Source organism: Oxyura jamaicensis, chromosome 28 (assembly GCF_011077185.1).
Source record: "Oxyura jamaicensis isolate SHBP4307 breed ruddy duck chromosome 28, BPBGC_Ojam_1.0, whole genome shotgun sequence".
Lineage (NCBI taxonomy): Eukaryota > Metazoa > Chordata > Aves > Anseriformes > Anatidae > Oxyura > Oxyura jamaicensis.
Genome location: NC_048920.1, coordinates 2,867,480 through 2,880,568, shown reverse-complemented (window position 1 = coordinate 2,880,568; position 13,089 = coordinate 2,867,480). Strand labels below are relative to the sequence as shown.

At 49.9% G+C, this 13,089-nt stretch overlaps 1 long non-coding RNA gene and 2 other non-coding genes across 3 annotated transcripts; 2 read left to right on the top strand and 1 right to left on the bottom strand.

Annotated features, from left to right (window-relative positions):
- The first annotated feature begins 176 nt into the window (after nt 1–176).
- TRNAG-UCC lies at nt 177–248 on the top strand. Its single transcript has one exon. It is a non-coding gene; the product is annotated as a tRNA-Gly (tRNA).
- Nucleotides 249–592: 344 nt separating this feature from the next.
- Nucleotides 593–665, bottom strand: TRNAV-CAC. The gene has a single exon. It is a non-coding gene; the product is annotated as a tRNA-Val (tRNA).
- A 4,955-nt stretch (nt 666–5,620) lies between these two features.
- On the top strand, nt 5,621–12,257 carry LOC118179274. The gene is made up of 3 exons (XR_004756414.1): nt 5,621–6,337; nt 6,419–8,093; nt 9,694–12,257. It is a non-coding gene; the product is annotated as an uncharacterized LOC118179274 (long non-coding RNA).
- Nucleotides 12,258–13,089: the final 832 nt, after the last annotated feature.

The following is a 13,089-nucleotide window of genomic DNA, read 5'->3' as shown; positions in this document are numbered from 1 at the left end:
TGAGAGCACAGCCCTGCCTCTAACACCCGAAACAAGGCCCTAAGGCGTTTTTCGATGCCCTCGTCGCGCAGCTTGGCCGCCCCCACCGATATGTTCTTCCCCCCGCGGTGTGGGGCGGTGGTTTGGCCCAGCGGGACGAGGTTGCTGAGGGAAGCGGCGAGAAAGTTTCTCACAGCGCGTTGGTGGTATAGTGGTTAGCATAGCTGCCTTCCAAGCAGTTGACCCGGGTTCGATTCCCGGCCAACGCACTCCTTTTTTTTTTTTTTTTTTTTTTTTTTTTCTTTGTATATTTTTTTTACTTTTCTCGCTACCCATAGATTTTAAAACGGGCTCAGAACGCGTCTCACGGGGAAACCGGCCCCACCCGGCGGTGTTTTGGCCATCCGTGCCCTGGCGGGCAGCAGCGGGGCGCGGTGGGACGCGGGCCCTGCTGAGGTTTGCAGCACAGGGGGGCGTTATTTCTGCCCCAGCTGGCGGCGAGGGAAACCGGGGGGCCCCGAGATGTCGGGAGGAGGTAAATAAAGCAGGGGGGAGAAAGGAAAATAAAATATATAAAAAAAAAAAAAACATAAATATGGAATGAAAAACCAAGTGTTTCCGCCCGGGATCGAACCGGGGACCTTTCGCGTGTGAGGCGAACGTGATAACCGCTACACTACGGAAACCCGCCTGCTGCCACCCTCCTGGCCGCCGCCCATGTTCGGCTCCTGTCAGCGCCCGTGGGGGCCCCGAGGCCCCCCGCCCCCCAGTGCCAAATGTCTGCACCTCGCAGCGGCCTCCAAAAGTCAAACCGTCCCCAAGCAAAGAGAAGCATCTCTTAGGATTCAGTGTGATTAGAGTCTGAATAATTTTAGTGTCTGCAGATGCCTGCTGTCCTCAAAAGGCGTCAAAGCAGGCCATGCTGCTGGCTCTGGTGGCGTTTCGGTGCTGCTCACCTCAGAAAGCGGGCAGCCCCACAAGAAGCGTGCTGCCTCCCACCATGGGGCACAAAAAGGCTCTCCCCACAGCAGCACCGCCGAGCCTCACGCCCTGCTCCTCACCACAGGGAGCCCACCAGTGCCCCAGGCCCCCTGTGGGTCCCTCAAACCCAGGCTGCGGCCTCCAGGCCCTGGCATGGCCTCAACCCGCCGGCCGAGGCCCAAGGCTGAGGTGAAGCCCTCACAGCGGGCACAAAGGGCACGATTTGGGCTTTTGGAGGAGCAGCTCCTCTTCCTGAGGCAGCTGCCACCAGATGTCGGTAGAATAGTGGCAACGGGGAGCGGAGCTCCCTGCCAGGCAGGGAGGGAGAGGACAGCTGGAGGACGGCTGGCGGTGGGTTTCTGAGTAAGAGCACAGACCCTCGGGGACACCCCGCTGCTGGGGACATTTCCTTCCCTGCAAGTGAAGCTTCTGTAACGCACAGTGGGCCAAACTCTGTTCCTATCACCTGTGTCTCTCCAAGCTGTGCAAGAGGATGGGGCAGAGGAGGGTGATGTGACGCCAGCAGTCCCGGAGTAATGACTTTCCTGCCACCGAATCTTTGGGTAAAGTCCCTGTTGCCAGCCCCACACGGTTCTAGGAATATACCAGTTCCTCGTCCTCATCTTTATCTTGGTGCAATGTTAGTAACTCGTACACTCCTATGGCATTTTTTTATTATTTTATTATTTTTTATTTTTTTCATAAAACCTCAGCCCTCAGAATTGGGTGGTAATCAGAGAATTCATTTTTCCTGTTTTGTTTTCTCTGCTGAAGTGTGTTTTCTGCTCTGCTGGCTGCAGAGAAAAGCTTAGAAGAGAGGAATGAATCACAAATACGGAAGAAATAAATGAACCTAATAGTTACTTTTAATTTTACGATTTTGTGGCTAATCTCTTGATTTGGGGCCAAAAGCGATAGAGAGGAGGTTGTCACACGTCTTTTAACTCCAGGACTTGCTGGTGTTTTATTCTTATTTGACTGGCAGTAAGGATTAGAACATTACGTTAAAGTCTATAACAAACCTGAACCCTTGGGACTTGTTTGCTTCGCATTGCTGTTTAATATCCTGGTATTGCACTCTTTTTGCCTGCAGCTGGTAGAGCCCGCAGGAGAGGACTCTGGTAGCAACCTTTGCACTGTGCATCACCTGAGCGTGCTGGGGGCAAACCTAATCAATATGTGAGGGCAAAGTCCTCTCCCTAGAGCAGAAGCAAGCGAATCTGTAGAGAACCAAGACATCAATGAAAAGATTCAAATGCTTTGGGTTTTGTTTTCTTCCACAGATCTCCCTTTCAGTCAGGCGATCAGTGGAGAAAGGAGAGGAACAGACCAAACAGCCCCAGGGAGGAAGCTCCTGGAAGGTACCTGTGGGAGGCGAATTAGACAAAAGACATTGTGCTGCCATATTAGCTCCCAAACCTGTACTGTAATCGTCCCTCGTTAAGGCCGCATTAGACTCTAGTAGCCCTGAGACAAATAGTGTGGATGGGTCCCAGGCTTTGGATCCTCCTTGCCTGTGCAATCGTGGCTTTGAGGGTCCAGACAAAGGTCCCTCTTCGTGCTGGTTTCCACTTGCTGGAATAGCTCCTGGGGATGTTCCTCACTTTGCTTACAAAGGTCTGTTGTTGGTGATTGCTCAGACTTTGCCCAGGAGGACAAAGAGACTGGCAGCATTTCAGTCTCCCCTGCAGCCCCTGACCTATCGCACTTCCTCTGTTCCCAAGACTTACAACCCCTGTAGCACAGCTCGTGTATGAGAGCCCCCTCTGCCTCTCCTCCCCTCCCCAAGGGCAGACTCCAGAGCTCTAGGAAAGACTGCCACATAAATACGCAGGGAAAAAAAAAAAAAAAAAAAGCAAGCAAGCAGGGGGGTTATTTGGCGGTGAAGGATGGATATTCTCTACTATTATCACCAGCATCTGCCCTTTCTGAACAAGGGAACCCTCCCCCAGCTAGCCTTTTCACCAGTGCGCTGAACGTGGCCATGCTCTGCTTTGTTTGTCTGACATGCTGCAATGCCTGCAGAGCCCCATTCTCCCCTCTTCCTCCCTCTGCTCTCTAAACAGCCAGCGTGGCTGTTAGAAGAGAGGGGAGCTCAGAGCACCATCAAGCAGGAGAGCTGACAATCAGGGCTGGGAGACAACACTGCCTGCACAATACCCCCCCAATTAGGCATTCATTTGTGCTACCTCTGAAATGGGGAGCACAGCCCTTGTGCTGGGAGATAAAACAAGAAACGGCTTCAATAGCACTGATTTAAATTAGGTCAGGCTAGCTTTTGTGTGGCAGGGACCACACAATAGCAGTCACACGACTGTGGAGGGGAGCAGCATAAAGGAAAAGAGGCCAAGCAAGTGGCACAGATGCTGGGAGTTGATGGGTGCTGGGAGATGAGGGGTGTCTGGATGTGCGAGTGATAGCGGGGGGGCAGACACCGCAACCAGCGCGTGATGCTAAGACATAAAAGGGGGTACATGGTCAGCAGGGAACTGAGAGGTCAAATACTGGCTCTGCAGAAACAAAATATGAGTTTGTTCTGCCGCACCAAGGGGCATGTGAGCACAGTTACCTGCGTCCTGTGGAAACCAGTCTTTAATTATAACTGGTTATGGGGCAGAGGGGTGACGATGTTGAACCATAGCATCCTCCCTGAGCACTAGTGCAACCCCAGTCGATCATACAGGGTGCAAGGGGGACAGAAACTTCCTCTGGGGCCTTTGTTGTAAGGGACAGAGTTCTTATACCTCAGGCCCAGGGACACTATTCTTCCCCATGGCAAAAAGAAAACAAAATGTAGTGGGACACTAATTTTTCTGGAGCATGCAGCACATCAGAGGCGTATGTATGATGAAGCCCCAGAGTCCTGGGCTGCAATCCACAACGTTGACTAGGTTTTGCAATTTCATTCCCTCGTATAAGTTCACTGAAAGTCCACACCCAACACGAACACCTGGTGTGCTATGAAATCCTACCCTCACTTTTTTTTATCAATTGGTGTGTTTGTGGAAAAATCAGCAACTCCTTCAAAATGATCTCTTAACCGAGGTTCTCACAGAGCTCCGAGAGAAGTCCTAGAGGTGGTTGCCCAGGGAAATACAAGCACTGGAGACTAGACCCAGTTCTCACCCCGGTGTCATTAATATTAGTGTTGCTGTTACTACAATAGTTATGCAGATGTTCATGTTTATCTGGCAGTGGGAGAACATGAGAGCAGCATGCCTTCTGTAGCGATAACAATGTGCTCAGAGCCATCAATAAGAGCCTGATCTTTTCAGGCCAGGCTGAGCGAGCTGCTGTCATGATCTAAATGAGTTTATCCTGCTATATCCATATGCAAAGGAAGGTCAGGTAAGTTTAAAAGCAAGAGTTCAGCCCTGTAAGACTCCCAGGCAGAAACCTCTCTTGCTGAATTGTCTTTTGTGACTGGGGTTAGAGTTCTACAGGTAACACTTTGCTACAGTTGGTCAAAGAACTGCTAATGGGAGAAAATACGGGTGTGGAATAGTTGAAAGACATAATCAAATGTTTCATATGGTGTTCTTTGGTCTTTTTGAATCGAGGGACAACGTGATATTCCTTGGCACTTGCCAAATAAAAGTTGTAAACAAAGGCACAACTTATCACATTAGCAAAATGTTTATTGTGTTACAAAGCCACCATTTTCTTGCTCGAATTACACGCATTTGAATTTCAGCTGCTGATAATAAAAAGAGAGCCAATGAACTGAGGGTGTGTGCCAGCCAGCGCCAAACGGAGAAAACCAGGTTAAACTTTGAATTAGCCGTTACTCTTATTCCCCTTAATTTGTTTGTTCACGTATTAATGACTTTAAAAACCAAACCAAAGCAAACTTAGAGTCATTCTGTGGGCCATCTTCTGCCCCCCAATGTCCTGCGCAGTTCCCAGGCTGATTTAAGCATACAGCTCTCCACACGCGTACGCAGACAGTCCAATACTCAGTAGCCAGAAGCTGATACTGGAAAGATACAGACTAAAAATAAGTTGTCCTTTTTCAACAGTAAGTGTAATTAAGCACTGAAATAGTGCCTGTTGTGGGGAGGTGGCCCCGAAGGCATCAAGCCAAAATGAGCCATGTTGCTAAAAGGTATGTTCGCATTCAGCCAGATGGTCAGAGCTTGATGCATGAAGCATCAAGTGAAATTATCTACCCAGTTTATGTAGGAAGCCAGTCTGGAGCAACCATAATAGCCCTAATTTCTCTCAATACATAAATATACGGTTGCTAGTTTTCACTGCTTTGCTCCTATGCTATTTGGCGTATTTTTAGCCTTTTAGTTGCGAGAACACATCAAAGTCCCACTTTGTTTTGCATTTCGTGTTACTTTCTAAAGCTCCTATCCACACCGAGTGAAGGTGCCCAGATACCAAAAGCAGTTTACCTGCGGTAGCACAAAAATCTCTATTAGCTGATTACTTCTGCTGCCTCACCCTGCTGACTTGCTGCTTCCTCTGGTGCCTCTCCGCGCACACGGTGGAACACAGAGACAGAAGAGGCGAGACTCCAGCTCTTCCAGAAAACTTACAGATGCGATCCCTCTGGGCTTTAAACAAGACATAAAAATTATATCGAAACATTTTAATAAATGATTAGAAATAAATAGATCAGACCCACACGATTAGCTGTCTATAGCGAGAGATCTTTATTCTCAAGCAAATGACACGGTCTGTGATGTTTGTGAGTAGCGATTTTGTAACTCCTGATATTACTGGGATGGACTCTGAAACCTGAAATGCTCATTTGAGTCTTTCAGCTCTCCAGCAACCCAAAAGCTACTGCAGAAACACATATGTTTTGCAGAAGGTTGATTTATTCCCTGGATATTTACTTGCTGGTTTGGGTTGGGGTATTTTTTTTTAATTTGTTTTGTTTATTTCTGCTTTTATCAGCTCCAGCTGAGACAGAAGAGGGTGGGAGGAGGGTTTTGTTCCTCTGGAGATAACAGGAGGCTGTGTCTGTGCAGCCATGGTGACAAGATCCAGGGCGCTTTCTGGCTTCCAAGCAATTTGCTCCCCACCCCTGGCTCCCAAGTAAAAGTGGGGCAGAGAGAGAGAGGAGCTTTTGTTTCTCAAGTGCTTCAGCTGTTGCTACTAATTAAGCGAAGAGCCCTACTGCCTTCCCACCTCCCAGGCTTAAGGAGGGTCTAGTTGGGGTGAAAGGAGAGTCAAGAGTCTGTGCTGCTGCTGCTGCTTCTCCGCACCCTGCTCTCACTATATGGCTCTTTTCATCCTTTCTCTGCCTTGCCGGGTGACCTGCGGCCAGCTCCATGCCTCAGATTCCCTGGCTGCAGCAGGGAAGAAATGAGAGAGACCAAGCTCAGCGTGAGGCCAGATGGAAACTACCACCCTGCTGCTCAAGGTGTTATTATCAGTTTAATGCAATATGTTCCCAGCTTCTCAGACATGCTGACTAGCAGCAGATTGCTCTTTCCTTCTCCAGACTTCCCTGGATGTCATTCCCTTCTCTCTCTGAAATGCCAGCCCCGTCCCCAAGCTCTAACAGCGTTACTGAAACCTCCCTGGTGTTGCCAGAATGTGCTGGAGGAGCCAGATGAACTGTCAACAGCTCGGTATCAGGCGAATGGCCTTTGCACAGGGCAGTTGCACTTTTTTTTTGGACAAGGAGAGTGTGTGGAGGGTACGGTTAGCGGCTGCTGTGAGGGCCGCAGGGGAACTACGTGGCCTCAGCCCAGTCTTGCAACAGGGACCACGCACCGTGCCAAAGCGCTGCGTGCGTGTGGGAAGGACTGCAGGTACGAAAGGAACGTAGAGATGTGGAGAGAGAGAAAAAAAATGAATTTAGGGAGCAGGAATGCTGCAGGCATCCAGCAGCCCGTGGAACTGAGGAGTTAGCCCTGGCTCGGTCCTGCAGGATGCCTGGTCCCCAAGGACTGAGGTAGCAGCCAAGGCCGTGGCTGCTCCCCGGGGCCTCTCCTCCCACTGAGCTCATTTGGGTGTCTTCAGCCCAGGATCTCCCAGGGAGAAATTTAGGGCCCCACTCAGGAACAGATGGTCTCCTTCTTGGGCCCCATCTGCCAGGCAACACTGGAGCAGTTGCTCTCTGCAGTGCTGAGCAGAATCTTGTTTACTTTCCCCTCGTGTCAGCAAGGTGATGTGTAGGGAAACCAAGCCCTGCTGTTACCAGCCCGGATTTCCAGGAGCAGCCAGGAACCGTGAGGCGCAAGAGCAAAACCCAAGAGACACCTTTGTGAGGGCCAGGCAACGTGGCATCCACAGCCCAGATCCAAGACGGAATCCAGCCAAGAAGAGGGCTGCAGGATATTGTTTGGGAAGCCATTGATGCACACGCAGGATAAAAGCATGTGGACTAAAGGAGAAACCTGGAGTGAAATTTCACGAGGGGCATCCTGCTAGGAGCAACGTGCACGTGAGCCTGGTCTGTGATGAACTGCTTAGTGCCCAGACTGCTGAGAGGTGCTTTTCGTGGAGGTCTTTGCCTCTGACTATGCCTGGAGCCAAGTTCTGAGCATGTGTTCATGGTTCCTGAATTGAGGAGGGGGGAAAAACAAGGCAGCAGCCTGCCTTCTAAGACCCAAGTGAGTGGGATTTTCAGGGTATCTTGGTCACCTGGGCATCCTCATGAGCTCAGCTGGTGCTCGCTCGGCCTGTGTATCTGGGCAGGCAGAAAGCTAACAGCTGCTCTAGAGAAGTTCAGCCTTAATGCTCAGAAACATCTAGTAGAAATTCTCATCAGCAGGGAAGTCAGGGCCTGAAATGACCCTCACTTTGAGGTCTCTGCCCTCACCAGCTTTTAAAGATGAGGCTGGGTAGGCAGGAGGGGTTGGAAGGACGGACGGTTGCTTTGCAGCTGCTCCTTCCATCCGTCCCAGCTCAGGGCACAAACATTGTCATCCATCAGGGCTGTGGAGAAGTGTCTCTAGACAGTATTAAGTACACACAAAAATAGCAAGCGAGACCAGCTCCTCCTTCAGCAGCCCCAGCCAAAATTGCTGCGGCACGGCTGAGAAAGGAACTTCACTTATTCTTTTCCAGGTTCTGATACCCGAAGCCCAGTATCGAGGACCGCAGAGGATATCATGCGTCCGTGCGCTAGCGCATGTTTTCCAGAGACCTCGGCCCCAGAAGTCAGCCTGGTGAGGTCCTGCTCTCTTAGGTAGCCAGGTTAGGCAGTCGGTCCCCTAATGGTGCTTGACGAGCAGAGGGCACGGAGCATTACTTTATCCCCTCCCCTGAGGGTTCCCATCCGTAGAGGCTCCGGCGCAGGATGCTGCCTTTGTCAGCTCTGCAGTAATCAGCCCAGAGGCAGGAAGTGGAAACTTTCTGGTTGCAGCCACTTAGTTTCATTAGAAGCATCAAAAGAGAAAACAGGCCTCAGGTGGGGCAGTGAGAGGCAGAGACACGCAAGGGGCTGGGGAGAGAGGATTTGCAGCTCTATTTAACATGTCACTTAGCAGCTAAGCCTCAGCTGAGAACTGGATAAAAGAGGTAGGAAAGAGGGGCAGAGGCAGCCTGAAGCTGAGGGCTGTCACTGACATCACTCAGAGCTGTCAGGAGATCATACAGCTCTTGAAAACCTGTTTATTATTTGTATTTTTTTTTTTCACAAAAACAGCAATAGGGCTGAGCAGAAATCCCACCCTGCTGCCCTAAGGCTTCCTCCCTGCCCCGCTTCTCCTCTGGAAGACTTTTGTCTCAATCTCTTTTCAAGAACCTGGTGCCCTGGGAATTGTGTCCCTTCCCCAGTGCTCTGCTCCAGGACTTAAACATCCCTGTCACTGCAAAGAATTTCCCTAATATTCAGCCCAAGTCTTCCTTGTTCCACACAAACATGACACTGTTCAGAGGTAGGATATTAAGGGCTGGAGTCGCTCCCATAATAACGTATTGATTTCAATGAAGCCAAGCTCAGTGGGGAGGAGTCTGTCCAGCCTCGTTCCACCCCCCTTGTGCCCCAAGAGAATGTTTTGTGTTAGACTAAATGCCTCTGTAAGTGCCTCTCAGTTCTGCGCTCATTGTGAGCCGTTCTGTGTAGACGTATTGAAGCAGGCAGGGCACAGGATCAGGCCGGTAATCACATTTCCTTTTGGCAGTAGGTATTTTATCAGCCTTGCTCTCCCTGGGCGGTTTGAACCGCGTGGCTGTCTGGCTCTCCTGAGCAGATCTCATAGCCCAGGCAGGCAGGAGTTCTTCCACCAGGCGCAGCCCTCTACCCCTTGCTTCCCATTTCATTAATGTCCTCTCCCAAGAGCGGAAATGAATTAAACCGCTCACCTCCTAAGCCCTTTTCCCTCCTTATACTTTTCCCTAAGCCTCCTCAAATAAAGCAACCCGTGCACGCCAGTGGCTGGGGCAGTGGGACAGCTGTGCACATCTGGCAGGCACGTAGGGGTCACGTCAGCAGGCACGTCAGTCGCTCACTGAGCAGCAGCAGCATCTGGGATCTTGAAGCAGAGAAGATCCATCATTTGGTGACTGTCTGCTGCGGTTATTTCTGCCCTACAACATCTGCAGAGCAGAATCCTGCATCCAGCTCCCCTTCCTCTGTGGCTGCCAGCACCTTCATCTTTCTTTCCAGCTGGGAAAGGGATCTCCTTGAGGAGGGGAGCACAGATATTCACAAGATGCCATGGGTCCTCAAGACTAAAATTTACATCTCTAGTTCTCGAGGCCAGATCCTCTTGCCTCTATATTTTTCTTTGTCCTGTGGGTTTTTGTTTTTTTTTTTTTGGACAGGCAAAGCAGGAAAAAGTGACCCAAGAGGTGCCAGAGGAACAGATCCTAGATTCCTGAAGTCCCACTCATTAAAAAGCATTGCCTCTTGTTTCTGTCTGTGCCTGTTCTGTGGACGCAGATGTTGTTTTATTCTCACATGGATGAGCAGTTGTTTTTAAGTGAGCTCCTGTCCACAAGCCTTGCATCTCCCCATAACCAGAAGGGTTTGTTTGCCAGCCTTGGAGATTCAGCAGAAATAATCACTCTCGGAGACACCTGCACCGTCCTTTAGCGAGATCTGCCCTGAGCCAGAGAGGGGCTGGGACAGGAGCGCCGCCAGCCAGGAGATGGAGCAGCTTGCCTCCCCAGCAAGGTGAAAGTGTGGGACTAGGGAGAGAAAGCCTGGGCCCTTAGCAGGGTCCCTGTTTTTTTGACGAAGCAGATGTGACTGTTCTTTTATGCCACCGTGTGCTTGAGAAGAAGGGAAAAGGCTCACATCTGCGTCTCAGGGATGCGATGGGGAGCCTTTCATTTTCTTCAGAGACCCTCAAGGAACATCTCGTAGCTGCTGGAATTAATTCTGCCAATCCCCTGTCTGATCACAGGCTCCGTGTGCTGGTGTTCAAGAGACGCTTCCTGCTTCCTTTCTTCTGCCTGGGACAGTGGATGTGCTGGGATGGAACTGCAGCCGGCCCGGAGCTCGCAGCAGCAGCCAGGACCTGCTTCCGAGGAAGGCTACGCTGGCCTGGAGCCTCCAAGAAAGAGATCTTCCACCTCTCCCCGCAGCAGCTGCTGGCTGACAGCTTTGTCCCATTCCCCAGGACGTGTCCCTGTCCCACGAGCCTGAGGACCCCCCTGTGTGCCCCATCGTCAGGAAGTGCTGCTCTGTTTGGGGCTACCTTGGAGCTGCTGGCACAACAAAGCTGTTTTGCTTTTGGCTGAGCACTCGGCATCCGAGCTCTCATGTGGTTGGAGCCCATTTTTTTTGCAAGAATGAAAACAGTGGATTAATGAGCTGCTTGTGGCTAATGTGCAGGGTTTCTCAGAACTGGTGCTATTAGAGCCCAGCGTCATGTAGGAGGTAAATGGCAGCACATGGTGAATAAAGCAGTGATATAATAGGTTTAAGTAGTCCATTTCCCTTTGGAGTGTTACTGATAACATGCCCAAATGCATACAAGACCATTACCTTAATGAATAAGACCGCTCTCTGGCAGAGCACATACTGCAGCTCCTCACAAGGGGTTTATTTTTCATCATTTTCATCCAAAAAAAGCCTTGGGTGTTTGAGTTGGAGTGGGGTGCAGGGAGGGTAGAACAGAGACAGAGGGGAAGAGGAGAGCAGAAGAGAAGAAATATGGATGAGAGTAGAAGGGAAAGAGAAGAGGGGACGTAAATAAATGCACAGCAAGCACGTTATGCTGGGACCAGCGTGGCCTCCAGGAAGCGCAGTAAGAGGAACTCATACCGTCACGCATGAAGAACAATGATCAGACATTTGATTTTGTATATTGAAAGAGACACAGCTTTGGAAGCGTCGCTGTCCACCGCCAGAAGTGAAGTGCTCCAAAACAAGCAGGCATCAACGGGCTGGTGCTCACCGTTCCCTCTCTTAAATACACGATGACCACGCGTTGCCATTTGCCTCTGGTCATTCCAGAGGCAATTAGTTCAGAATTAGGATGTGCTAATTCTACCCATGCCAGGGGAGTTGCTCAGGACTTAGCCCCTGTGATTAGCATTGTAAAATCCTGGTGCTCACTATCGGACAGCAAGTTCTGGGCTAGTTAAGCAGCTCCCTGCTAGCTGGAGACGCTCCACGCTGACACCACGGCATGGGAGAGCAGGATTTACCTCTACACCTTCCCTCATCCAGTTTACTTTTCTCCTGGGAAGGGTGTGTAGAGCAGCATTGCCTGAAGATACCTGTTGAAAGCACGATGGCCACGTGTTTTCTGAATTTGCTTCTAACCAGTGCAGTGGGATCTGAATTAGACTGTCCTGTTACACAGTAACATGTACTCTTGTGCCAACTAAAGCCTTGTTTTCTCCACCTTCTTCGGAATTTCTCTACAAAAGGGACACTGGCTTCAAATCCAGTGCCAAATGACCCTGAATTAACTGGAATTCACCGCACGAGGTGGGTTTCACAGAGGTGTCGTTGTGTAAGAGTCTGTGCAGTGACAGCACCTGATCCGTAGCAGAATAAACACGAGGAGAACCAAGAAGGACCCCTGTTCCTAAACGACTGATTATGAAGATCCCCCTGAAAGCCTAAAACATTTCTCAGAACGTTTAGCAAGACGAACATGATTTGGCTGCAGAGGCACCCCCGTCCCAGTGCACCAGTTCCAGCAGTGGCTGCAGGACGATGCTCAGGACCGTGCGCGAGGATGGGGCATGTGAAGAAAACGGCTTCTCCTAGCTGTAGCCTTGTAGCTCCCAGCAATCTGCGAGGACTGCCTGGATGTTGCATCCAGACTATTAAGTTTAATCGCCACTGATAGACCAAACCTCCATAAACTTGTCTAAAACCTTTTGAACCTATTTATACTTTCAGTCTACACAATATCCTGTGGCAAATGAGCTTCAAAATTTAATTACGTGCTGTGTGAAGAAGCACTTCTTTTTGTTTGTTTTAAACTTGCTGCCTGGTAATTTCACTGGGGCACCAACGTCTTGTATGTCGAGAAACAGCATCTAAAATATCCAAGGGACACAGAATCCCAGATTTTATTGAAAGGCCATGTGATTTTTGACTTCTAACTGTTAAAACCACTTCTGAAAATGGAACATAGGTCCTACTTTTAATGCTTATGAAAATATTGCCTCCAGTGCTCGTGTTTGCTCTTCAGGCTGTTTTTACTTTTTTTTTTTTTTCTTTTCTTTTAACCTCTGCTTACAAGCTGTTCTAGCCCCTGACAGATCCCGTTCTCAAGCCTCTTGTTTACTCAGTTAGCACGGGCTTTATTTTTACAATATTATCCTTTTAACTGCTTCGGCAGCCGAGAGCCCGTTGCTCGCGACGTGAACACAAACTCAACCAAGGACAGGCAAGTTTGCCTGAATGACCTCTTTCTCCTCATTATATTTGCCATGGTCTCAGTGTCACAAGTTCAAGTACATGCGCATGGGGTTTAATACGACGCAGAGATACAGGCAGAGGGATGGAGACTTCCCCCGTGGCACCAACGTACTCTGCTGCTGCTTGATTGCGCCTTTTGCAGACACCTCATTAAAAGTGTGTTCATTTCACATAAACATACCTTTGTACTTTCACGAGCACACATGCTCACAAACGTAATTTGAACGCGGTGGGGGACAGCTCACCCTGACACAAGGATGTCTGATTCCTTACGCACGCTCGCACGGAGACCTTGACTCTTTCAAGCAGTTGTTCATTCGTAGCCTTTCATC